The 26,997-nt window shown below is 40.2% G+C and overlaps 1 protein-coding gene across 1 annotated transcript in view; it reads right to left on the bottom strand.

Moving 5' to 3' along the window:
• The window catches only part of TMEM200A (transmembrane protein 200A), a 78,329-nt gene extending 62,886 nt beyond the window's left edge, over positions 1-15,443 (bottom strand). Inside the window, exons 1-2 of the mRNA XM_028847108.2 lie at positions 15,320-15,443; positions 14,520-14,611 (exon numbers count right to left, since the gene is read on the bottom strand). The gene's annotated coding sequence lies outside the window, so the exon portion shown is untranslated. The remainder of the gene's footprint in view (positions 1-14,519; positions 14,612-15,319) is intronic.
• Positions 15,444-26,997: the final 11,554 nt, after the last annotated feature.

Raw genomic sequence — 26,997 nt, 5'->3', positions numbered from 1 at the left:
ACACGGTCTCCCTCTGTTTCCCTGGCTGGAGTATAGTGGCATGACCACAGCTTTCCGCAGCCTCGAATTCCTGGGCCAAACATTCCTCCTGCCCCGGCCTCCCAAAGTGCTGGGATTACAGGCATGAGCCATCATACCCAGCCTGAATTTTTGAATAGTGTAAGAATTGTAAAAAATGAAAAGACTATGTTGGTAGATTAGAGAAACATAAAATAAATGTAGTTAATCACCTTAGGACAATGCTCACACAAGGCTGATTTTGAATTTTTTCATATTCATTTCATGTACTACCAGTGACTCTCTACTACGTATTTCACTGTAGGGAAATAAGAACAAGGATGTGATGTTCCCTTAGGGTCCACCATCACATACAGAATGGGCCAAGATAAGCTCCCAAATGGGAAGGCTAAATGAAACCTCCAATAAAAGTTGTCTTTTCTCGTCAATTTTAACGAGCTAAAATGCATTCATGATAAAAGCCAGGGTAGCCCTCAGAGTCTTCTGATAGCTATTCAATCACTTCTTTTCTAAATTTTATGCTTTCCTTATAGTGTCCTGGCAAATAGCTTAAACTTCTATTTGTGGCTTTAAAAACATCTATAACAAAAATAATATATCACCTAGTAGTAAGCCTGCAGATGCTTAAAAAAAGTATAACGGCCTACTAAACTGGAAGGCAGCAATGGAGTTGACAGTAAGAATATATTAGTCATCAGCATGATCATGAAATTGACCTTCAGATGCACTATTCTATCATTTTATTGTGAAGGTGTGACTATGTCTATCCTGTTCTAACAGTACCAACAACTACGACATGAAATTCAAAAAAAAAAAAAAGCTTTTCAGTAACTTGTAATCCCATTTCACTCAAAAATTTGAAGGTTATACTACATCGGAGTTGCACTTGTAGATTAAACTGAAGAAACTGAACCCAAATATTCAAAAAGGGCTTCAGAAAGGACCATGTGCGAACAAAGCTTTATTGCGAATATCATGTAGCTTTCATCAGCAGTAGCACACCCCAGCTTTTCTCCTACTACTAAGGCTGCTACTTTTCGGCATGCTCTCTATACATCCTGAAATGTAGAAATTCCCAAAGCTTGTTCCTAAGCCTCCTTCTTTTCTCAATCTCTATTCTTTCCATAGCTTTATTTATCAACTACATACTAACGATCCTTAAATTTAAGTCTCCATTCCATATTTCTCATCTGAGCACCAGCCCCATCTGTCTGTCTGAGCTCCTGCCCCATCTGTCCCATCTGTGCTCTTTCCCCTAAGATGTCTCACAGGCATCTCAAATTTAGTGTGCCCCATACTGAACTCATGCCCTAACTAGTCACACCGACTGGTTCTTGCCAGTCTACGCAGAATGCGTAGTAAGGGTTTTTGTATCCTCTGCTTCACTGTTTGACATTGGAGGGTGGAAAAGTCCATCCATCCACAGATCGTGTTAACCCCACCATTTTTTGTAGGTGGGACCCATGGAGAGGCATGAAGCTCAATTGCGCATGCGCACATTTCTCCCTTCGTTAATATTTATGACTCTCCTATGGCTTATTGAATATGCTCATTTGGCCACCACATTCAGCATAAATTCCTGTTCCTTTTGTTCCTCCCTCTAAGTATCTGTTTCTGGCTTCTGGCTAGAAGCTATGCTTCCCAGCCTGTCAGAATGGCCACCCCACAGGCTGTAACCCTTTATGAGAAAGTCTCCCCCTTTTCTAAATTGTAATTTTTTCCAATTTAACACAGTGTTGTCTGAAAAATTCTCCACACAGCTTTCAATCAACAACAAAATTTTGTTCACACCTCCTGTGGTTTGAATGTGTCCCCCAAACTTCATGTGTTAAAAACTTAATCTCCAATTCAAAAGTGTTGGAGGTGGAACCTCTGAGAAGTGATTAGGCCACGAGTCCTCTGCCCTCATAGATGGATTGATGCCATTATGGAAGGAGTGGGTTAGTTATTATAGGAATGGTTTCTTCATTAAAAGAATGAGTTGAACCCCCATATGCTCTCGTTCTTCTGCCATGAGATAACGCAGCAAGAAGGCCTTCACCAGTTGCCAGCACACTGATATTGCCAGCACTCTACTAACCCAGCCTTCAGAACTTGATAAATACATTTCTTTTCTTTTCTTTTTGAATTACCCTGTCTGTGATATTCATGTTACAGAAGCATGAAATAAACTAAGATGCCATCCAAAGTAAAATATCTCTCCCTAGGCTTGGGAATTCTCTGGGCTATTCTTACTCAAGATCTTTTTTTTATTTTTTATTTTTTATTTTCTTTTGAGACAGAGCCTCACTCTGTCATCCAGGCTGGAGTGCAGTGGCGCGATCTTGGCTCACTGCAACATCCGCCTCCCAGGTTCAAGTGATTCTCTGCCTCAGCCTCCTGAGTAGCTGGGATTACAGGCATAATCCACCATGCCTGGCTAATTTCTTGTATTTTTAGCAGAGATGGGGTTTCACCATGTTAGCCAGGATGGTTTCGATCTCCTGACCTCGTGATCTGCCCGCCTCGGCCTCCCGAAGTGCTGGGATTACAGGCGTGAGTCACCGTGCCTGACCAAGATCTTTATTAATATCACTTTCACATGACCACATGATTTCTAAGAACATTGAATTTGAGTTCAGGCCCCATCAGGCAGGCCTATAACTGACACAGACACCTGGGATTTTATTCACTGAATATTTCTTCTGAGACTAGTAATCAAAGTGAGGGTTAGGTCCAACAAAACCCCCACTGATGGGCCTGAACTCTAATTAAATATTCTTAGAAATCATGTGGTCACATGAAAGTTATATTGATAAAGGTTAGCTTCCTAGCAGATACTTCCCATACAACTCAGAGTAAAGTCCAAAGTTTCCTTATGACCCCAACAGCCTCTGTGAGCCCCTGCTTTGTTCTAATCTATACTAATGCTACTCACACAGTCCAAGCCAACTCCCACCCTCCACACTGACTCCTCATGGCCTTTGCACTTTCTATTCCTCCCGCAGCGCACTCCTTCACCAGATATTCTAATGATCTCTTCCCTCACATCATTCAGGTCTCTGCTCAAATGTCAGACCTTATCAGAGACGCCTTCCTTGGCCATGCTACTCTAACCCCATCCTAATGGTTTTTAGTCCCTGGGCTCTGCTTTATTTTTCTTCTTACTATTTGTCACAACAAATTATACATGTACTGTCTGTCTTCCCCAGCTGGAATATAAGGCTCATAAAGACAGGAACTCTGTTTTGTTTCCGATTACATTTCCAGTGCCTAAAATAGTACATCGTAAGTACTCAGAAAATATTTATTGAATGAATAAATAAAAGAATAAATGAGTGAGGCTCTACTGGAAATGAAAGCAGCAGGATTGAGGCCTCTTCCAATCTAAAACTGCAGGAGGACTTGGAGGAACAGCTTAGGTCACTGTACTCTGAAGCCAAAGGGTCAATGTGTAGCCCCACATGCAGGAGGATAAAGAAGGGAGGGCTGGGTTGATGGGGCTCTAGGTAGGAATAAGTCCCAGAGGCCTGCAGCCAGATAGGTCTCCTGCCAAATAAACAGATGAGATTGTGGCAGTTGGGGCAGGAGAACAGGGAATCCCTAGGGTGATATCTCTAGAAACGAGAATTGCGGTGCAGGTGGCCTTGTTAGTTGGAGATGGATGGCATGTACTGCCTTTTTATCTGTGACTTCTTTTTTGTAATCTGTCTTTTCAAATCACTTAACCAAATACCAGACTAAAGGAATTCCTGAATTAATTCACAATCTCACTCCTCATTACTGCCACCCCAATGTAGACTCAGAGAGTACCACATAGCATCTTACTGCAAAACTCTTTCCCTTGTGCTAAGTACTTAGAGTATTACGCAATGGCTCTCTAGCCTGTGAGTTTCTTGAGAAAAGCTTGTTATGCTCTTAGCATAGAACACAATGGCCAGCACTTACTATGCACACAATAAATGTCAGATGACTTAATAAGTATATTTGGATAGATCTCCCAGAAGACACTGAGCTAAATATTCATTAACAAGCATCATTAGTTATATGTTATTATTGTCTTATATTCAATTATGCATGAAAATTTCTGAATGGAGGTTAGTTTGAGAATTGGGAGACTCACAAAATAAATAAGGAATTTCCACAAGTCAAGTAAAGTGTGATAAGACCAAGTGATATTAATAAAATCTTTATATAAAATGTGGACTTTCCAGAGATTTCTACTTAACCAGGGAGAAAAAAAAAGTATGTGAGGAAGATGATTATACTTGTGTATTTTTTATTTTTCAATATTTCAATTTTAGCATTTTGAATACAATTTAAAATTACTGTTAATATTTAGAGTACAAAGAACATATTATCCTTTTTTTTTTTCAAAGAAAAGGCTTAGTATTTTCATAAAAACACTGTTTTGTGTGATTTTCCTGAGTGCAGTGGCTCACACCTGTAATCCCAGCACTTTGTGAGGCCAAGGACAGGTGGATTGCTTGAGGTCAGGAGGTCAAGACGAGCCTGGCCAACATGGTGAAACCTCATCTTTACTAAAAATACAAAAATTAGCCAGGCATGGTGATGTGTGCCTGTAGTTCCAGCTACTTGGGAGGCTACTTGTGGAGTCCCAGCACAAGAATCTCTTGAACCCAGGAGGTAGAGGTTGCAGTGAGTCAAAATCACATCACTGCACTCCAGCCTGGGCGACAGAGTGAGACCCTGTCTCAAAAAATAATTAATTAATTAATTGAATGTGATAATTATTTAATGTGATAATAATTAAATGTGAAAATTAATTAATTAATTAACGTGATTTTTATATCCTAGGTTAATTTTTTTCTTACAAGTAAAATATTCCATATGGTTAATTCAGTAACATTTGTCAAATGCATATAATGTGCAAGTCAATATGCTAGGCTCAGTTAAAGAACACAAGTTTCAAATAACAAAAACTCTATGGTGGACTTGCTAAGCTCTATATATTCTTTTGAAATTGCTATTTATATTTAGTTACATTTATATATTTATTAAATCTATTTACATGTTATATTTATATTAAAACCCCTTTGTAGGTAGACATACTGTATATGAAATGTCTTTAACCATATAGTGATACATGATATATCTTGACCATAACTACGTATAGTCTCTAATGTGAGCGTTGTTTTTGCTCCCAATACCAATATCATCATTACAGTGAAGTAATACTTCACATTCTTCATCTCAACACTCATTTTTAATAAATGACCTCAAACATCATGCTCCAAAAGAGCAACCTTCTCATGGCTTTCCAGTGCACTGAGTACAAAACCTACTCCAATGCCCCCTCCCCAAATATGTGAGGCTGGCTCCTTATTCTCTCACAGGTTCTAGTTCAAATGCCTCAAATGAGGGAGGTCTTCCTTGACCAGCTGATCTAAATGAGCCCATGCACTCTCTATGACATCAGATTCTTTACTTTCCTTACAGCACTTTTGACTGCCAGAAGTTGCCTTGCTCATTTATATGTTTCCTGTTTGTCTCCTCCATTTACAATGTAAGCTCCTCCATAACTTTTTGTTTTGGTCATTACTGGATCCCCAGCTGGCAGCACAAATATTTAATGAATCCTTTATTAATTAATAAACTTTCTCCTGAGCCAAGTTTACTTTTTAATGCATGTCATAAGAGCTTTTATGTGTCTTATAAGTAAACAAATGTATAAGGCATGAATTCCTACACAGTGTTCTGTGTTATTGTTGTGTAAGAAGCTCTGTCTCATATTTGACAAAATGAGTCACAAATATAATTTAACAGCACCTACTGAATGAATCTCCCTAAATTATCATTTGTTGAACAAATGAACAAAAATAGTTTTGTTCAAAATTATTGACTGAGATCCGTAAAGGAGAATAGAGTTATTACAATATAATAATATCCTTCAACTTTTAGAAGAAAACCAAAACTTTTTTTATTTTAGTTGTAAATTATTTTTGTAGGAATATAGTAGTTGTGGAAAAATTGAAACTGGCACTCAAAAACCACCTCAAATCGACTGCTACAGTAAGTTTAATAGTTCTCTTTACTCTCAATAAGTGTTTTTAGACAATAAAATACCCCGCAGAGGTATGTGTAAGATCCAAATTCCTCTTCTGGAATAAGTCAAAGTTCATTGCCATAAAACTAGGTACTGTGATGTGGTTGAATTTTGTTTGGAAAGGAGAGTAAAACCAGAAGTTTCAAAATTCAGGAACTTTGTTTCTGGGCAATCAGTGACTAACATTACGGAAGTTTTCTAGGGGAAAAATCTCAAGCATTTTCATGGCTGGGTGAGGTGGCTCATGCCTATAATCCCAGCACTTTGGGAGGTTGAGGCAGGTGGATTACCTGAGGTCAGGAGTTCGAGACGAGCCTGGCCAACATGGTGAAACTCCATCTCTACTAAAAATAACAACAACAAAAAAAAAATTAGCCTGGCGTGGTGATGTACCCCTGTAATCCCAGCTACTCGGGAGGCTGAGGGAGGAAAATCGCTTGAACCTGGGAGGTGGAGATTGCAGTATGCTGAGATCATGCCACTGCACTCCAGCCTGACTGGTGACAGAGCGACACTCGGTCTGAAAATAAATAAATAAATAAATAAATAAATAAATAAATAAATAAATAAAATAAACAAACTCAGGCATTTCAGATTCCACCTCCCAGCAAAACTTGGTCTAAGGTCACCTGCTGAGGATATAGCCATGGGCAAAACAGATACAGGCCTTCTTTCACTTGGGTTACAGCCCCAGTGAAAAGCGCAGTTAGAACACTCCATGACTACTAGGACCTAATATCCAAGGCTACAGAGGTGGGGCTGTCAGGGGTTTAGCTCTGCAAAAAGGGGCTCTCAACCTACATCAATCAACTTCTCTCATGGGCTGCCCCACAGTAAAGTCTGAAGAGTCCCCAAACAGGATGTGTATAACACTGGCTTTCAAAAAATCATTCACAAGCTACTTTTTTCTGTCATGGGCCCCTATCTGCATGTTCAGAAACACTTATAAGTAAATTTTAAACAGTGAAATGAATCACAATATCTCACACAGTCTACATTCTAAAAGGGAGATTTGGGTAACAAAGGAACAAAATCAGCAGTTAGCATAAACTATTCCTTTTTTCAAAATGGTATCTTTTTAAAATTTAAAAATAAAAACAACCACCTAGTGAGAGCATGTGGAGGGTAGTTCCATGCACTGTCAGTCATAACTTCAGTTATTTGCAAATCAATTTGGCATTAAGTATCAAGAGCCTGAAATTTTCATACATTTTGACCCAGGAATTATCGTTCCATGAATCTTTTTTAAAGAAGTAATCTGATAAACATATATAAAATGGAATATAAATGCATTTATAACCCTTATGCACTAAAAAGAGAATCTGAAATTTGAAGAAAGAGTCATCAAAGTGCCATTTATAATACCAAATATTTGGAAATGGCCTAAAAGTCCAATTTTAAGGGACTAGTTAATAAATTATGATATGTCCACATAATCCAATATTATACTGACATTAATAAAGCTTGCCTAGAAGTTGGAAAATATTTAAGACATAAGATTAAGCAAACAGAGTAGGTTGTAATACGCTATTAAGCAATATGGAAAAAATCATTAAAAATAAGGAGAAAGAAAATGCCAGAATGTTACGAGTGCCTTTGGGTCACAGGATTACAGGCAAATTTTCTCCCTGACTTTTTACACTTAATGTATTTCCCAGGGTTTTTATTGGGAGTGTGTATCGCCTTCATGATTAGAAAATATAACATCTCTTCAGAAATGCTAACTCCATTTTATGACAAATACTTGCACATGTATGTTCACAAAGTCGATCTGACTGACTTTGCCAAGGGAAACAAAATTTGTGTCTCTCCTATGCCAACCTCAGCTTAGAGACAGTACTGAGATTCTTTGGATTCATCCTGTATTTAAGCCCAAAGATGTTGACTCTCAAAAGGAAAATATTTTTTTTTCTCCCCAGTAGTTGCTAATCTATCAGCACCTCTGTGATTAGCTCACTATTTACAAGAAAGAGCCTACCCTTATTCAGCATTGCTTTCGTGTCATGAGCCTCTAATATTCTTTCCATATCTCTACCAGCTTTATTTCAAAGCATCGTAATCATTTGTTTACATATTATTCTATTGAGTTGTTCTAAAAGTTATATACATAGTTGTTTTACCTCTCCGAATAGGCTACAAGGTTCTCATAAATACTTCTATTTTTATACACTTTCTCATTCCCCTTCCTCTTGTCGTACATATATACACAGTTGATTGCACACACATCAGTCACACACCTAAGCAGATACAAATTTGACTTTGTATTTGTTGGGGAACGATATGATGTCACTCACATTCTACTAGTAACTCATTTTATTTAGAGCATCCTCGAGTACACAGCTTTATAACTAGAGTGTGTTTCATGAACCTACTACATTCAGCATGTGCTAGCGAGTGTCCTCTCTCCCTCTCTATATGTATCTACTTCTTAATTTTTCATATTTCAGGGCAGAGTATCTGTATGTATAAAGGTAAATTCAGGCCATGGCAGCTGGCAGAGGTCCCTTCTCTTGAACTGAAATCAGTGACTTAAATTAAGCCTTCCAAACATCTGACTCGCTGACGTATCTACCCTGCATAATGATAGAGATCCTGTACTGAGGGGAAAAAAACCTACTAGATTATTAAGTTTTCTGCCAAAGCTGGATATAATCCTGCTGGACAATTCTCTTCGGACAGTCTGCTCTTATCTCACAGATGTCTAAAAGTTAGCTTACTGTCTTCCTTCACAACTATATGCCCCTGCTGATTTCCCTATTTCCATCTCTCAGACTTGATATTGACCTTGTCCTGCTAGCACCAGGATGACTCCCTGAAGATCCAGGAAGAGGTCTGGATTCCAACAGATCTGGGTTCCATGCCAGCTCTTTCACTTTCCAGTCTGGCTCCAGGAGCCTAGGCCAGTCACTTAACCTTCTGAGTCTCCATTTCCCGGCTCAAGAAAAGTGGTGGTGGAGGGGAGGCATAATATTTACCCTTCTGGAACTTATAATGAAGATTTAGTGAGATTACGTATCTAAGGCACATGGCCTTACAAATGTTAGCTCCTTTCCCTGACAGTGCCTGACAACTAATAAAATCCTGTCTCCCTCTGAGGAGCTGCCCATTCCATATTCTTATCGACTTACACCAGGAAGGATATTTAAAGCCATGGCAGATGGTAGAGTTCCTGTTCTCAGGTCAACAATCAAACCCCAGTTGTTCTATTGATCTGCCCATCTGTTCGACTTCCTGATAATTCTCCCATTCCCTTTCCTTGCTATACCCCAAACCCTAAACCCAGAATCGATGCATGTGATATTCTTTCCTTTCCAAGAATTTCTTACCTTGACATTCTTGTCCAGGTAGGCTCTGAACATGAATTCCATGTGCTTTCACCCTAATAACTTCTGTTCTGTGCCTTCTATTTGACCTGGAATTCTGGTACTCTCATTTCCTATCAGAAGGGTCAGCCTTTAGCTGGTCCTTCAGTGTGGTCTGATACAGTGAATTTGACCTTGAGGCTGAGAGGTAGTTTTGCATAGTGGTTAAAGCAAGGCTTTGATGTCCGACTGCCAGGATTTGATTTCCACCTGTACTGTCCAATGGCCTCATAACCTTCAGTAAGTTATTTACCTCCCTGACTTTGAGTTTTCTCTCATTGGAGGGCTATTGTGAGATTTCTATAACATTAATATAATAACTTTAAAGTATGTAACGTGAACCTACCATACTAAGTAGATCCTCGGTAAATGTCAGTTCTATGCATGCCCCTAGCACTCATGGTGACTATAGGCCTCCTGTCTACACAATCCATTTGCTATTAACCTATCTACCATGCACAGCCATTTCACCTACTGGCCCAGGCTGACTTCCTAGTCTACATCCTCCTGGTCTATTTCATTGCACAAATGCTTCTGTCAACACAGATTCTCCTTCACCCTGCGATATAACCTCACAAGAACTTCATAATATTGCTCACAAATTCTTGCTGACAATACTCTAATTGGAAACCTATCATCTTATGCCTCCTAAATGATAATCCTAATCTGTGCCTGCCACTCCCCTCTGCCCATTTCCAACAACCCAATGAATTTGCATAAACAATAGTCCTGTGTTAATCACTTCAGCTCCCTGTTCAAATTTTCACTGGCTCTACAATGGCCAAAGTAGGGGGTCTCCAATCTCATCATCACTAGATGGGCAGGGCTTTTGGAAACAAAATCTCTGGGCTGGAAATAAGACACAGGGATATTTGCTAGAAGTACATAGATATGAATAAATGGTGGCTTCCCATTCAATAGTATTCTGGAAGCAATCCTCCTTTTAATAAAGTTTAAATATGAGGGCATTATTTCATAACTGGGCTATACCTTGCTTGGGAGAAAGGTCTCACTTTTGGGATATGCATAGTCTTGGCATCTGAGATGCTTCCATGTGCAAACTCCAGATCATTGTGCAGAGGGCTGTCCCAAAAAACGAAGGAATTATTCCCAATAATAGACACATTGTTTTTGATTGGCAGCATTATTTTTTGGGGAGAACCACACCTCTATGCAATCTTGACAGAACTGCCTATCATAGTGCCCAACCAGCCTTCTCCTCCTCATCCCAGCACCAGAACCACATATACACAGGGTTGGGCACACGATTTAGTCCAATGCAATCAGAGTAGCACTCTCTGCTAGATGCAGAGACCAATTCAATTACCACTGATCAGGGCCAATCAGAGACCTTCAAGGAGATTTATAAAAATGGGACCTGGAAGAGAAAGGACCTCTTTTTCTCATAGATGAAAAGCCCAGGAATGTGGATTTAGAACTACCCACAGTCATCTTTCTCCATACTCAGAAAAAGAGTGCCTCAGAATACAGCTGACCCAGAGAGAAATGGGGCCGAGAAACGGGGAGAGAGAGAAATAACCCCAATAAAGTTGTGTAAGTCTCTGAGTTCCAGCCATGACTGAAGCAAGGACTTTCTGGTCACATGAGCCAATAAGTCCTTTCTTGCTTTACCTAGTTAAATATTCACACATGCAAGCAAATGAATCCTGAGTAACTCCCTTCTACATGAACACAGAGTGGGGTAGTGAACAGAGTGGGGTGGTAAGCGGGGACTTGTCCCCCCTTGGTGTACTTCATGCTCAGGGCAGAGTGATTAGGGCTCTATAGGAAGGAATGTACAGACGCTCATCTTACAGCTTGCTAGATTTCTATGCCTTCTGTGTAATTTCACCTCTGGTGACAAAGTTTCCAAAGCACAACTTGCAGAATGCACCCGATCAGTTAGTGATACAGTGGCCCCAGAATCCTCGCCTTTATATGAAATACATAGATTTCCTTTTTCCAGCATCACTAAAAGCTCTTGGAAGAGTCCTATCAATTACTCTGTGGTAGTCAAACCCCCAGAATTCCTGCTGGGGAAGAGGGGACCTTAGGGGAGGAGCGGGCACAGAACAAGAGCAGTCAGATTAAACATCAATAATCAGAATTCAAGGCATTTCAGGAAGTCTTGAGCTCATAACTGGAGACTTCTGTGTTCCAGAATGTAACCTAAATTCTTACTCAGAAATTCAACTTCACTTAAAATCTGACCCTAACCTTATGTCTCTCCCCTGTGTACTCAGGGTTTCCAAAGTGAGCTTTAGCTTCTCCTATCTCTACAAATCCTGCAGAAAGGCAGTGGCGCATCCTGGTGCAGATGTGCTTTGCAGTAGTAGTCCCGGCTTCATCACCTTTCTGCTCTAATTACTTCTGAGGGTTGTCATGAAAATCAATCGCCATCATTTGTGAAAATTCATGGAAAACCACCCAGTACTAACTGAAAGTTGGTATTTTTATTATTTTATTATGTATTTTCAATTCACATAATCAATGTTAGGCCAGATGTCCCAGACCAGACATCTTTTACTTCTCTTTGCCATTTCCCATTCAATACAACTAGCAAGACCCTCCGGCCTGGCTTCCTTTGACCAAAACCCTACAAACCACCCTCCTACACACACACACACTGATTTCTGTCTCTCTTTAATTCTGCCAGAATTTGCCTTGCGGCATTTTTAAAAGAGAACATAAAGATCGCCAGTCCAAAGCCCTCATTCTGCAGATAAGGGCACCAAGAACCAAAAAGGCAGAGGAACTTACCCACGTACCCACAGCCACCTAATCAGTGATTCAGTCAAGATGACAACTCCCCATCCAGGTCCCTTTGCAACACACTATACTGCTTCCCAGTCTGCACTGGTCCCCTGCTGCTCTCAGACCACCTCAGCTGCCAAGTGATCTGTGGTATATTTATCAGTCCCCTCTCCATCAGCCTACAAGCCCATAGAAAAGGCCTGGAGGGGTAGCTAGGATGACACCACAACAAGCACTCACTGATGTTTTCTGAGGTTTTGAGCACATATCAGATCTCAGCAGACAAAACATAGTGTAAGTCCAGGAACAAGTGGATCTGCTTAATAAAACGGTAAATCAGATATACATTCCTTAAGAAAATGAGGTCCATCTCATTGCAGGTTTAGTTTTCTGTCACTACACAAGTTATTTTTCCTCTTTTAAATTCTACCCTCTATTTGATAAGTAATGTGTATGACTACAAGGGCTTATTTTTTATCCTCTACTAATTTTGCTTAAGAAATGTAAAAGGTGACATTTGCTTTTATCTTTGTTCTTATCTATCTTTCTAAGCTAAATATGAATTTCTTTCCTTTATGCTAAGAGTCATCATGAGAAGTAGAGTATTTAATCAATCAGTTCAGATCTGCTTCCTCTATATGTCAGTAGTTATCCTTTTCTGTCCAATGAGCTATTGTCAAAATTCTGAAGCTACACAAGTCCAAATATAGCAATCTAACTCTTGGAGTATTCAAAAGCTTCACAAAAAATTCCACTAAGTTAAAATAACAAGTACAGCCATCCCTCTTTACAATAATCTTTCCTGAAGAATCCCTTCTGATTATGCGTGTCTTTAGACACTATACACATTGACCTAGACCTGCCTCAAAGGCAACAGGTGAATCCTTTCTATGCTAACTGGCTGGAAATTACATACAGGGACTTCCCACACAACTCTACTGAAGGCTTTCCCAGCCTAGAGACAAAGCTAATTATAACCAGGGTTACAAATTATAGCTAAATTATCTCATAATTATGAGCTATCTAGTAGGACTTGATTAAAAATCATTCTCAGTGTGTATGTTTTACAGTTAAAAAATCATAATGTTAAATTGTCAAAGCATTTAACTACAGTTTCCAGTTAATGGAAGCATTATTTTCTGTTTAGAAGGACTTCTATTCTTCACTTGAGGTGTTTAAAAAGAATGAAACTACAACCACATGCTTCTGTGTAGGTAAACAGTGGGAAAATAAAGTAAGGTTTTAAAAGTTTCAAAATTAAGTCTACTTTTCACAAAATGATAATGTTTTCTAGTATCAGTAGCCAAATAACAAACTGAAGGTCTTTTTGTAAGTGTTTCCATGATTCAAGAAATGACAAAGTAAATAGCTTTCACAACCTCTGGTAATATTTATGCATACAGCCCTATAGAAAGTGTGCCTCTGAACTTGGTTTGATTGCAAAACCAAGAATTCAATATTCTTTCTCACAAACAAGAATAATTATCGATTCTTGAAATGTTTTCTATGCAGTTGTCCATAACTACTTCTGAAGGTATTCAGAAGAGACAAGGCAAGAGACACTTTAGTCCAACATATTTAGTTTTTAAATACACCAGAGTAAGGTGGATGGGGGCTGATTACAATTAGTCAATTACATGTATATGCTGCCTTTCTCTCTGACATTACCAATGCCTGATACTGAACAATGAATTGTTACATAAAACACACACACACACACACACACACACACAAACACACGCACACATTTCTCTAAATCAAACAGCAGTAAATACAGAGAGCTTGCGCCTACACAACATGAAGTGTTGGCTTGAACAATTTATAGCAAAAGAATGGTTAATGAAGCAAATCTTAGAAGCCTTCAGTCCTTTCTCTTACAGACAAGACTACAGGGAGAAGAGTAGTGCTGAATTTTGCAAATAATTGCTTTGCCTCTCCATTTTGCCTGTGTAGATTCTGCCCCATCCAAATACTGCTTTAGGAAACCCTGACCATACTTTGCTCAATCACAAATTAACGCTGTGGACATTACAGAGAATGCTGACTCTCAGGAACCGAGACAAAGGAGGGTGTTGCTTGGAGAAACCCAGCCAGGCCCTCCAGTACTCCGGGTTCTTAGAGGCTGCCCCGCACAGCTTCTCTCGCGCTCCGGGCACTGGGGAGTCCGGACCCGGTGGCGGACTTGGTTTGTTTCCCAAACTTTAGGAGAGACAGCGTTTACCTAACTCTGGAGGCTGCAGCGGAGAGGAGGGCAGGGGGCTGAAGAAGTGCCCGGTTTCAGCTGCGGTGGCCGCCCACCCACCTCCCCACTTGCGGCAGCACCCTTTCCTTCCCCTCACCTGTCCTGAGCACCGGGCCCTGGGGGTCGGGTCGCCTCTCCGGGTTCGCAGTCCTGGTCTCACTCCAGGAGCTGTCGGGACGTCGGGCGCCTCTGGAGGCGGACGAAGAAGGCGGCGGGGTCGGGGGCGTCAGCGGGAATCTCGGCCGCCGTGGGCAGCCGCGGTCTCCCTCCCCATCCCAGGGCTCGGGCGGCCACCGCGGACGGATGAGTCAGGCGAGGGGGCGGGCGGCAAGGGGTGCAAGCGGGCGGAGGGTGGGGGCGCCCCTATGCCCGCGCTGGGGGGGCACCGGCGGCCTCCGGGCATGGGACGCGCTGCTGCCGGTGCTCACAGAGGGCCTCCGCCATCCGGGCGCAGAGTGCAGGCGCGCCTGCCCTCGGAGGGCACCAGGCACAGCGAGCTGGGCAGGGGAGAGGGAGTCGCCGCTCAGGCGGCGCCGCCACCGTGTCCAAGAAAGACAAAAGGGACCGGGGATGGGAAGGGAAAAGTTTTCTGCTGGGCTCCAGATGGATCCCAGCCCCAAACCTCACACCACAAAGCCCCGAAGAGGCGGGTTGGGGGCGGGGGCCGGGGTGGGCTTCCAGGGGCGTCGCTGTGCGCCTGCGACCCCGTACGGTGCCAATCTTGCCGCCGCCCCAAAACCTGTGGGAAACCCCAGTCCTGCCACCCCCTCCTGGAGGACGCAGCCAGGATCCGCTCCTCCCTCTGCAGGAGCCGGCCGATCCGCGCCCCGGCCACAAAGTTGCACTTCGAGAGCCCGAATCACCCGCAGACAAAACCCATCTTTGGGAACAAAGTACCCGCTTCCAGGCGCTCTTCCCGGGCTGTAAGGCTGGCGTGCGGAAACAGACACACCCACCCGCGGGGCCCGCCTCTCGCTACCGCGGGACCACGGGTTCCAGAGCCGGGGACCCGGCTCCCCCAGTTCTCCGGAGCGGCTGGGGAGCTCCAGCCGACTCGGGGTGTTCCCGAAGCAGGCGCCGCAGGACCCTGGCTCCACGCCCCTCGAACGCTTTCTGCTCAGATGCAGCCCGGCGGGCCGGGGTCCCCCTGGCGGACTGCGCGGGCGCTGCGCGAGCAAAGTCAAACCTGGCCGGAACAGACGCGGCCGAGGCCCGCTCAGTCCACGTGTCCCGCCGGCCCAGAAAGGGACTCCGGAGAACCGCTTGGGGGGCGAGAACCATGGGCGGGGGGAATGGAACACAGGGGGAACTGAAGCACGGAGGGCTTCGATGAGCAGTGCAGATGTTCAACTCCAAACATCAAAGCCAGACGAGGTTCAGGTTACTCCTCCCTGACCCCAAACATCCAGTGAGTGGAGACTGTGTCCTGTTCATAGAGTGAAATGTGTCGTCTCTAATTCGGCAGAGTCAGTGTTGACTGTATATATGCAGGCCACTTCCGTAAGTAAAGTTTCATGTAAAACTAATTACCGGATATTCCAACCACCCACCAGGCCTGTGTAGAGAAGGCCAGCCGCATGCGCAGGGGATGTGCTTTGCTTGTGTCCCCTGGATGTGTTTTAAGTGACAGAAGGCAAGTATGATATTCTGGTGCAGTGTATTTGTTTATTTCAGCGTGGGATCTGTTTATCTCATTTTCAGGAAAAGTTTGCTTCTGGGGGGTATAAAATGTATGTTTGGGGGGTGGGGGAGATCCATGCAAATATTTCCACGTTAGAAAAATATCTTTAAAATCAGATATGGCAATGAGAAGAGACTGTAGAAATGGATTTCCCGTGGTATTAGCTTCTTGCCTTGACTAGAAGAATTTAGAGATAGGGCTCTTTTAGTGGAAATGTCACAATCAAAATGTTTTATAAAAAGAAAGAAAAGAAAACTAAAGGAGTTGGGGTGGGGGAAGGATGAGTCACCTTTATAAACCATCTGTAGTTTTATTTTTACCCCACCTGCATCTTGTATTCTAGCCCACAGCCACTTGCTCAATTCGCTTAGGTTTTCTTAAATGCGTTTGTCAAGCACCATATCAAAGGAGTGTGCTTCCATTGGGCCTTCCTCCTAGTTGCCTCTACATTTTATAAAGAAATACACTGAAGCTACATTGTCTATAAAGCTCCTGAGAGGGAACACCCTCCTGTTTCCCCTCACTAGCTAAGGAGTGAGTAATAGGTATAGGCTCATAGCCCATAGATCATTTGAGATGACATCCTCTCTAAGACCCATGGTGAAACGTTTAAAATGGTCACCTAGCCATTTTAAGCATTGAGTGACTGAGCCGTCCTCAAAAAGAGACTGATGAGAACCATGAAAAAAGGAATAAGCACATTCTCAGGACCACAGATATTGATGCCTCCTCATTTATGAACTATGAACTCAGATTTTAGTGATTTACCAAAAAAGAAGAAAGATGGACTAAGTGAGATCACCAAAAGGGAATTATTTAGATTTGTTTTTAAAAATAATTACTGTTAGTCTCACAAAAGACAGGTAAAATGGCCTGTAAATAGAGGATTATTTGCAATTCAGTACTCCGAGCAACTCTCAACATATTAGTTATAAATTTTCCCTGACATTGAGTGCTCAAGGGAATCTCAGGTAAATTATTTATCTTTAATAATGGTCAATATCTTTCCATGTGAAAGTGAATATACCATGCCGGTAATGGATTTTTGATTTAGCTGCACATCTGCTTTGGAAATAATGGATAGAAGTCAACTATTTTCTACTTCTCGCCATCAAGTAGCACTGCACTTCACACATAATATTTTTTGCTGTGTCTATATGAGATGTGTAAATTTCCACTAGAACAAGCCAACCTTATAAGAGTGCATAGTAGAAAGAGAGTAATCCAACTGTCCTGTAATCCAAGCTCAACCACCTACTAACAGAGGGATTTGTACCTCATTTCTCCCATCCCTTTAGTAGGAACAAAGTATCTGTTTCAAAGTGTTGTGAAAATTGAATGAAATGATGTGTATAATATTCTTCTTACACATCACATAGATCCTCAGTACATATGTAATTGAACATATATACACTCACATCAAACTTGTTTTAATGCAATTAACATCATAAAAAAAGACTCTTCCTCTGGAATCAAGAATTAACTTGAAAAAAATGTCAAAATATGAAGATCAACATTTTCACTCTTGGTATACTATTATGAAAGTCTAATGGATGGCAATTAATATATAATTAATTAATTTTGGAAACATACATTGAAATGAAAAAGAATGAGTATTCTTAAGAGGTCACGTAACAAGGCTAAGGGAAGGGCTATTAGAAAATTTGCGTGGGATTATACTCATTTTCTCTTGCCGTAAATGTAGCCTATAGCATTTTTAGACCTGAGAAGTGGTCCTTAAACAGAAAATAAAAATGTCTTCAATGGGAAAAAATAGAATTGCTTGCTAGATTTCTATCTGAATGGCTTTGTTCTTGATGTGAAATAGATTGATAGTCTTAAAACCCCTGTAGTATTTATGCTGGCAGCGATAGTCGCTTTTTCAAAGTAGAGGGTAAAGTCAATAAAGAAAATGAACTTTCTGACTTTATTCTTGAAATAAGGAAATAGGGGGAGGAATATAGGATAAAGAAAAAGATAGAGGAAATATATTTAACAATAAAATTTTAAGGTCATTTTTATTTCACTGTGATTTTGAATAGCACTTTGTCATACTTTTATTTCTGCTTTCTCGTTATGTACAATTGACAAATAGTTCAGTGTATTTCACAGCAGAAAGATGTTGTTAATTTCTGTTCTGTTCATTAAACGTGCAAGTAACAGTGCTAACCCCTCTCAAATTGATGTTTTATAATGTTGAGGCTGGTACGACTACTTAAATATTTATAAATTCTGTATTAGATACAGAATCATCTATATTAGATAATTAGATACCTCCTTGTTAGATAATAAACCTGATTAGATTCTTTTTGCCTGAGGGGCACTGGCAGCGTACCATTTAGAAATGTGAGATGAGCCACACTCTCTCCCTTCCAAAGCCCAGTTCTTTCCTCTGAACAGATTTGTGCCTATTGAAGGGAATAATCTCCAAGTAGCTTACAGAAATTCAAAAATCACTTTTTAAAGATTTTGACTGTGCTTGTTGCAAGAGTCTACCCACAGAAGATAATAGAGATTTGACTGAAATGAGAGAAGATGGTAGTGGTGGCCCACCTGTTCCACTGTCCATGGTACTGAACCAGTCATTCTTTCATTGGTGCTTGACTACTCAAAAGCATAGTCCGAGACTCAGCAATATTTGCATCACGGGGAAACTGTTAGAATAGCAAGATCTCAGGCGCTTGCCCAAACCTATTAAATCATACTCTGCAACTCAACAACATACTCAAGTGATCCGTCTGCATGTTAATATTTGAAAAGCACTGCACAAGGGCACGGTTCACATGTCCTCTGACTTCCCTGGTGCTCTGCTTATATCAGCCTTCACTTCACTGCCTTCCAGAAGTGTAGCCCAAATGCTGCCTTTTTAGCTGTATTTCATTTGGTGATGGCGGTATGGTGTTACACAGAGAGCATAGCCTTTGACTCGAATGGCTGGGTTAAAATATTAACTTTTACTGATTATTCTGGGTTTCATTGCCCTCATCCATAAAGTGCCAATAATTTTAATATGTCCATATAACACTGATTTAAGTGTTCACTGATTATAAAATTATAATTGTAAAACATTTAGCTCGGCATGTAGCAGATGTTCAACAAATCTCTCAGGCACCGTGTAAGTGATTCAGCCCAAGAAAGGGTGCCTCTCAGCATAATATTCTCAGGCATGGTGAAAATTTATTGTAAAATAATGTAATTCTCCAATTTCTGCTCAATCAAAACAGTACAATCGCATTAAATTAGTTGACAAAATAAAAATTTAAAATTCACTAAATCATCTTTCTGTTTGGGATTTCTCCATCCATAACCATGATCTAGAGTAAAGAAAAATAAAGTTTTTCTTGACAATTACATTAGATCTGCTTTTATTAAATTAGAACAAAACTACTTGGCATCTTGAATTCTAAAATGTTTATAAATATCTACATTTCTTAATCCTACAACCAACAGAAATCTGTACACATATACAGCTGAGTTTGTAAACAGTGATCATTTAGACCTGAATTAAGCCACAATGTTAGTAAAATAGAATGCAGTTTAAATCATGCTATTTAGGGGCTCGGGGAATACCCTTTCACACATTTCTTTTGGAACATGAGAAAATGTTGGCACATTCATTTTTCAAAAGAAACTTCAAACCTGATAATCTGTTCTATTACAATAGTCATTTAATGAGTTTTGACACTAGGGATTATTGCTCATTGTGTCAATGCTGATCTAGAAACACCTGTTTATATAAGGAAATAAGCTGTAACGAACTTGAACATGTTAGATCTTCTCCTAGACATTACATTTATTCTTTGTCATTAGATACCATTCTTTGCCACTCCTTCAATTTTTAGTTTATGAACACAAGTGGCCAGCTCAAGATCACATAACCACAGAATGATAGGGCCGTGACTGGAACCTGGATCTTCCTATTCCTAGTTCAGTGCTTATTTAACACTCATAAAACATGACTCATGTTAAAGTGCTTTATGGGTCCCAAGTGATTGAAGGACTTAGCATATCCCTGGAAGCTATGCATTTTCCAGCCTTACCACACCTTCACACCTAAGGAAACAGCCTTGTGATAAAATATGAATAGAGCTTCAGTTTTAGATTGTTCTTTTATTAATTCAGAAAGCATTCGCATAATGTATTGGGCATTGTATTTAGTTAGGGCTGTACAGAAATGAGCAAATGAGAGCCCTTTTCTGCATATTTATTGTGGTATGTCGTGTTTGGCACTTTTGTAAGCAAATAGCTGCAGTATGAAAAGTGCCCTAACAGGTACAAAATGGTGATATAAAGTAAGGATCATAAGAAATCCTTTGTTCAAAGGAGATTTCAAAGACATAGGTATCCAAGATCTTGGCTCTGAAAGATGCAGAGACTTCAAAAGGTGGACAAGGATGTAACAGAATTCAAAGAGAGGGAAATGTATGTGCAATTTCCAGAAAAGAACACAGTATTGTACACTCAAAGAAGTGTAGGCAGAATCACTATGGCTGGAGTGTGGGAAGACATAGGAGAAATAGGCAGAGGCCAGCTTACAGAGGGCTTTGCATTCCAGATTAAGGTTTTGTTCTGTGTTCTCAAATCAGACCTACTCAAAAGTTGAAATTTAGATACATATAAAATCAGTGGATTGTAGTATTGCATATAGTGATTAAAATATCATATAAAATTATTATTCAGTACTTACTATGAAATAAGCACTATTCTAAGCATTTTATAACTATTAACTCTTCATAATAATCTTCTAGAGTAAGCACTAGCTTTTTCTCCATTTTACAGCTGAAATAACTGGAGTAAGGGAGATTAAGTAGTTTAGCCAAGTAAGTAAGTGAAGGAACTGGGTTCATGAGCCCATGCAGTCTGATGCTAAGGGCTGTGCTCTCAACAACTGTGATAGCTACCTCTTGGTGAAACTGGAAATCACCTCTGTGCCCATCAAGGGGAGACTACTTAAATTATAACATGTTTATACAATGGAATACCATGCAGCATTAGACAGAAAAGATCTATATCTAGGGATATGGGTAGGTGTCAAGGAGACACTGTTAGTGAGAAAATAACTTGTAGAATCTTGTATAGTATGATCTCATCTTTATTAAAATGTGTGTGTGTGTGTGTGTGTGTGTGTAAGACATGGCGGGATACACACAAAAATTTTAAAAGAGGCTACCAATGGGGAATGAAATTGAAGAGTAAGGGTATTACTCTAATTTTCATTTTAGACAATTTTGTTCTTTCAAAGTTTTCTTAGTGAAATTGTATTGTTTTGATAATGAACAGTTTTAAAAAATAACAACAACAACCATCAAGCCCTTTTCCTCTTCTATCAACTGTGGACACAGCAGTCAGATGGAGCTTACTGATAAATGACAGATTTTGGAAGTTCATCTACACATTTTCAGAACTTTCCTGACATGTACACACAACAATAAATTTAAAAGCTGGATTTCACCTTAGAATTTATCAGCTAAGATGCAAGATTTTTGGAATCCTTACTGAGATCTGTAATCAGAATTGCAAGCTTCCTGAACTCCCAGTGTTTCTAAAAGCAAGTTTTAAGGAATCTTCTGGCAAGTGTGATCAATGTGCAGCTTCTGTCTATTTGCTTCTTTTAGATATGTGAAAGAATAATTTACTTCAAAACACAGAAAAAGGCAAGGTAATGGTTCCTTGATTTTTAAATATCCTGCTAGGGAAAATGTTATCTACTTAGATTCTTCTGCCTCTATGGCAAAGAAAATGCAGCTTTTTGCCAAAGGATATTTGATTAGCAACCCACAGTTGATAAAAAGGACAGATAGAAAATAATAAATTTGTGCTATGAGAGAAATTAACTCTACTCACTAGTCTTATACCTAATTTAGTATTTCTTTTCCTACTGACAAGGTAAATCTTCATTTCTCAAGTGCTTGCCAAATCAGCTCTTTTGTCTTCCTGTTAATGTCCTCATTACTAACTTAAACAAAATTTTGGCATGCGCCTACAAAAAACTTGACAACTGTGCTTTCACAAAGTTTACCCAAACATACTCATGAGCAATGCTCTTTTACAGTGTTTAATAAAGTGTGTCCGGTACCAGCAGATTTTTCCTTCACAAGTTGATCAATTACCTACTAGAGATTTGAATTTTTTTTTAACATTGAGAGGGAAGATACACATTAGAATGTTGGAGCTCCAAGAGTTTAACTTGCCAAGGATCTAGCAGCAAACAAATGTTAAGGCTAACACAAGAACACAGGTCTCCTGTCTTCATACTCATTATTCCCTATGCAAAAATACTCTCTTATGGGAAATGGTTATAACAGGAGTACAGGTGGTTTGCCAGGGGCTAGTGCAAGTCAGGAGTTAATGTGGTACAGCCTCCTGGATCAGCAATTTTCCTGGATGATTGAAGGAAGATTTTTTTAACTGAAATTAAAAGATGCCGTAGCAGATAATTTTTTTAATATCATAGATTTTTAAAGATAAAATACAAAATATCAACAAATTCTGCATTCCCATCTAATGATTTGACCTATGTGCCCACTTCATAGTACAGTAGATACAAAGGTAAAAGTCCACTTTCCTCAGCAAAAGGGATATTTTGATGGAAGTGTTTGTGAATCACTTGCAAAATGGGAAGCTAAGCAACATTGAGTCACTCAGATTTGAAAGCATATGAAATATGAATTAATTGTGGCTTTCTGGTTGTCCTCTTAATTTCTTCCCTGTAGTTCCAACAGGTAAGTGACTTCTTCATAGAAAGGGAAACTTACTAGGTCCAGAAAAGAGAAAAAGATTGAGGATTGAGCTCAATTCAATGAACTCCACCCTCAGAGAAAAAAAGGAAAAGTAACAAAGCTGTTGGGCACTCTGGTACCATCTACAGGAATGTCAGAAACCATCAACTTGTGATAACAACTATTTGTTCCTTTATTCAACACACTTTTCATGAGTTCCTACTACTATGTTCCAGACCATAGTCTTCACCCTTAATGACTTAGATGCTGGAGGGGCAGATAATAATTACATACGTAATATAATGTTTGGAAGTGATACATGCTATGAAGAGAAATAAGGTAGGGTAAGAGGCTAGACAGTGATCCTGGGATGATAATGTGGTTTTATGTAGAATATCAGAGAAGTTCTCTTTAGGATGTAATATTTGAGCAGATATCTGCATAAAATAAGGCAGGAGCTTTGCAGGTATCTGCAGCAGGGGCAGACCAGACTGAGGAAAAGGCAAACGCGGAAACTCTGAGCTAGAGTGTTCTGGGTATGTGTAGGGATCAGCCAGACGGCCCTTCCAGCTGAGAAGATGAGGAAAAGCATGAATACTGATTGATGAGAGAAGATAAGGAGTCAGAGACCTGGTCATCCAGGGCTTCGTAGGACCCAGGTTTTGATTATAGGTTTGATGGGAAACCAAAGAAGACTTTAAAACAGTGAGTGACATGATCTTATTTATATGTTGTACAATCTGATTCGCATCTTTACAATCCTGAGAATTCAGCAAGATTTTCAAACAATGATGACAATTGAAAAAAAAAGAACGGGCAAAGTAGGCTGCACCTCTAAAAGGCTGTAGCAAGGAAAAATGGTACTGATGGGAAAGTGTCTCAGAATGGAAAAGACAGTGCGGATTTTAATTGATGTAAATCTTTTGTGGTTTCTCCAAATATTCACTAAATCATGCTGCTCTACACCTTGTGTGAGATGTTTCTCTAATAGCCGCTGGGCTGAAGTACCTCTGCTTCTACTTGTGGTGTTTCTGGGGCTGCCCCTCTTGTCTCTGACCCCTCTTACTGGTGCTTCTCCGTTTTTCCTGTATCTGTCACGTCATCTTGCCTCACTAATGATAGATCCCTGGGCACTATCCCACTGAAGCACAATTTCCTTTTATTGCCTGGTGGGTTTAGCATTTTCTTTTTGAAAATGGAATTTCTTGATAGTAACAGCATCATGTGACCACAACCTTCCTCCATTAGAGAAGATGTTATGTCTTTTCAGTCTTTGAAACCATGTGGATAAACAAAAAGAACTGGATTTAGGGAGAGTTGTACATGTCATTCAAGTTTAAAAACGGAGGTGACACCAATGTAAGTTGCGTCCTTATCTTATTTTATTTTATTATTTTTGAGACAGAGTCTCACTCTGTCACCTAGGCTGGAGTGCAGTGGCACAATATCGGCTCACTGTAACCTCCGCCTCAGAGGTTCAGATGATTCTCCTGCCTCAGCCTCCTGAGTAGCTATTACAGGTGTATGCTACCACGCCCGGCCAATTTTTGTATTTTTAGTAGATACGGGGTTTCACCATGTTGGCTAGGCTGGTGTCGAACTCCCAACCTCAGGTGATCCACCCGCCTTGGCCTCCCAAAGTGCTGGGATTACAGGCATGAGCCACCATGCCCAGCCAGTTGCATCCTTATTGTAAACAAATGTACCCTACAGGTGCTGCTACAGATGGCACGTAGGATGCAAAGTTCTGAAGTTCACTTTATCTGGGAAACCTACACATCACTAATTGCTGAAGAGGTCAGAGTCTTTAAATATAGACTTTTTCTGTGTTTTTAATCAGTTGATTTCCCAAGGGAAGTGTGGCTCTGGAATGCCATATCGTTTTTTAAAATTTAGCACTGGTTTAAAAGGTTAGCAGGTCTCAGAGAAACATCGTCTTGACCCCATAATCAAAAGGAGGCTCTGCTATCTCTTCAAATTTGAATTAGCACTGTCAGTTGTGCCAAGGAACATCTACTTTAATTTATTTTTGTTAACTTTTATTTTAGGTTTACAGGTACATGTGCAAGTTTGTTATATAGGTAAATTCGTGTCACAGAGGTTTGTTGTACAGATTATTTTGTCACCCATGTACTAAACCCGGTGCCCAATAGTTTTTTTTTATCCTCTCCCTTCTCCCACCCTTCAACCTCACATAAGCTCCACTGTCTGTTGTTTCCCTCTTTGTGTCCATGTGTTCTCATCATTTAGCTCCCACTTATAAGTCAGAACATGTGATATTTGGTTTTCTGTTTCTACATTAGTTTGCTAAGGATGATGGCCTCCTGCCCCATCCATGTTCCTGCAAAGGATGTGATTGTATTCTTTTTTATGGCTGCATAGTATTCCATGGTGTATATGTACCACATTTTCTTTATCCAGTCTACCAGTGGTGAGCATTTAAGTTGATTCCATGTCTTTGCTATTGTGAATAGAACTGCAATGAACATATGCATACATGTGTCTTTATGATAGAACAATTTATATTACTTTGGGTATATACCCAGTAATGGGATTGCTGGGTCAAATGGCAGGTCTGTTTTTAGGTCTTTGAGGAATCACCACACTTCTTTCAACAATGGTTGAACTAACTTATACTCCCACCAACAGTGTATAAGCATTCCTTTTTCTCTACAACCTCACCAGCATCTGTTATTTTTTTGACTTCTTAATAATTGCCATTCTGACTGGTGTGAGATGGTATCTCATTGTAGTTTTGATCTGCATTTCTCTAATGATCAGTGATGTTGAGCTTGTTTTTGTTTGTTTGTTTGTTTTGGGGTTTTTTTGTTTGTTTGTTTCTTTTTTCTTTTCTTTTTTTTTTTTTTTTTTTTTTTTTTTTTGAGACGGAGTCTCGCTTTGCCCCTCAGGCTGGAATGCAGTGGCGCGACCTGGGATCACTGCAACCTCCGCCTCCCGGGTTCATGCCATTCTCCTGCCTCAGCCTCCTGAGTAGCTGGGAGTATAGGCGCCCGCCACCACACCCGGCTAATTTTTTGTATTTTTAGTAGAGACGGGTTTTCACCGTGTTAACCAGGATGGTCTCAATCTCCTGACCTCATGATCTGCTCACCTCAACCTCCCAAAGTACTGGGATTACAGACGTGAGCCACTGCGCCCGGCCAGAGCTTATTTTCATATGCTTGTTGGCTGCATGTACGTCTTCCTTTGAAAAGTTTCCGTTCATGTCCTTTGCCCACTTTTTAATGGGGTTGTTTGGTTTTTTTTCTTGCAGTTGTTTACGTTCCTTATAGATGCTGGATATTAGATTTTTTTTCAGAGGCATAGTTTGCAAATATTTTCTACTCTTCTATAGATTGTCTGTTTACTGTGTCGATAGTTTATTTTGCTGTGGAATACCATACTTTTAAGGAGAACTGATGTCTGAGAGATGGCTTACAGCCTGCAGACACAGTTGTGTTCCTTGATTTTGTATCCCTCTGTGAGTCTCGGATTTTTGGGAGAGTTAGTTTCATCTTTCCTTCTGGTCTCATTTGTCTTCTACTCTTCCCTTTGTCCCTTTGCTCCCTAAAATAATGTATTTGAGATGGCTGATGTACAAGTCAAAACTTATTGGATGACCAATTTTATTTTTGTAGTAAATTTGAGGGTTACAAAATCTGGATTAAAAAGAGGGCCGGAAATCCCAGCTGACATCCTAATTTGTTGCCAGAAGGTTAATTTGTTGCAAATCATGTTACTTGAGGTTGTACCTTTATTTCCTATATTAAGTGCAGTGATAGAAATTAGAATTTTATTTGGAAACCCATTTCAAAATATACAATACAAAAATTAATAACCGAAATAAATAAAACAAAAACACATGTGTTAGGTGCTTTTGTCCTGGAAGGCTCTTCTTCTCCCCTCTAGGTTTGACCAACTGCTTGTACACAAAAGAACTGATGGCCAAGTAGAGGCCAAAGTATCAGCTTTATTTATGGTAATGCAAACATATTAAATAGCTCAAAAATGCAGATCTATCAAATAAAACCTGGATTCGAGATACTATTATGGACCAAATCATTCTACTCCCTCTCTTTCCATCACTGGATCTTCTGTCTGAAACACTTAAGCTGGAACAGAAAGAAAGACTAGATGCAGAACAGAGTACTGGCCTTTCTAACTGGTAGTGAGTA

The sequence above is a fragment of the Macaca mulatta genome, chromosome 4, assembly GCF_049350105.2.
Source record: "Macaca mulatta isolate MMU2019108-1 chromosome 4, T2T-MMU8v2.0, whole genome shotgun sequence".
NCBI lineage: Eukaryota > Metazoa > Chordata > Mammalia > Primates > Cercopithecidae > Macaca > Macaca mulatta.
Note: the sequence above shows the minus strand (reverse complement) of the source record. Positions and strands in the feature narration are given on the sequence as shown.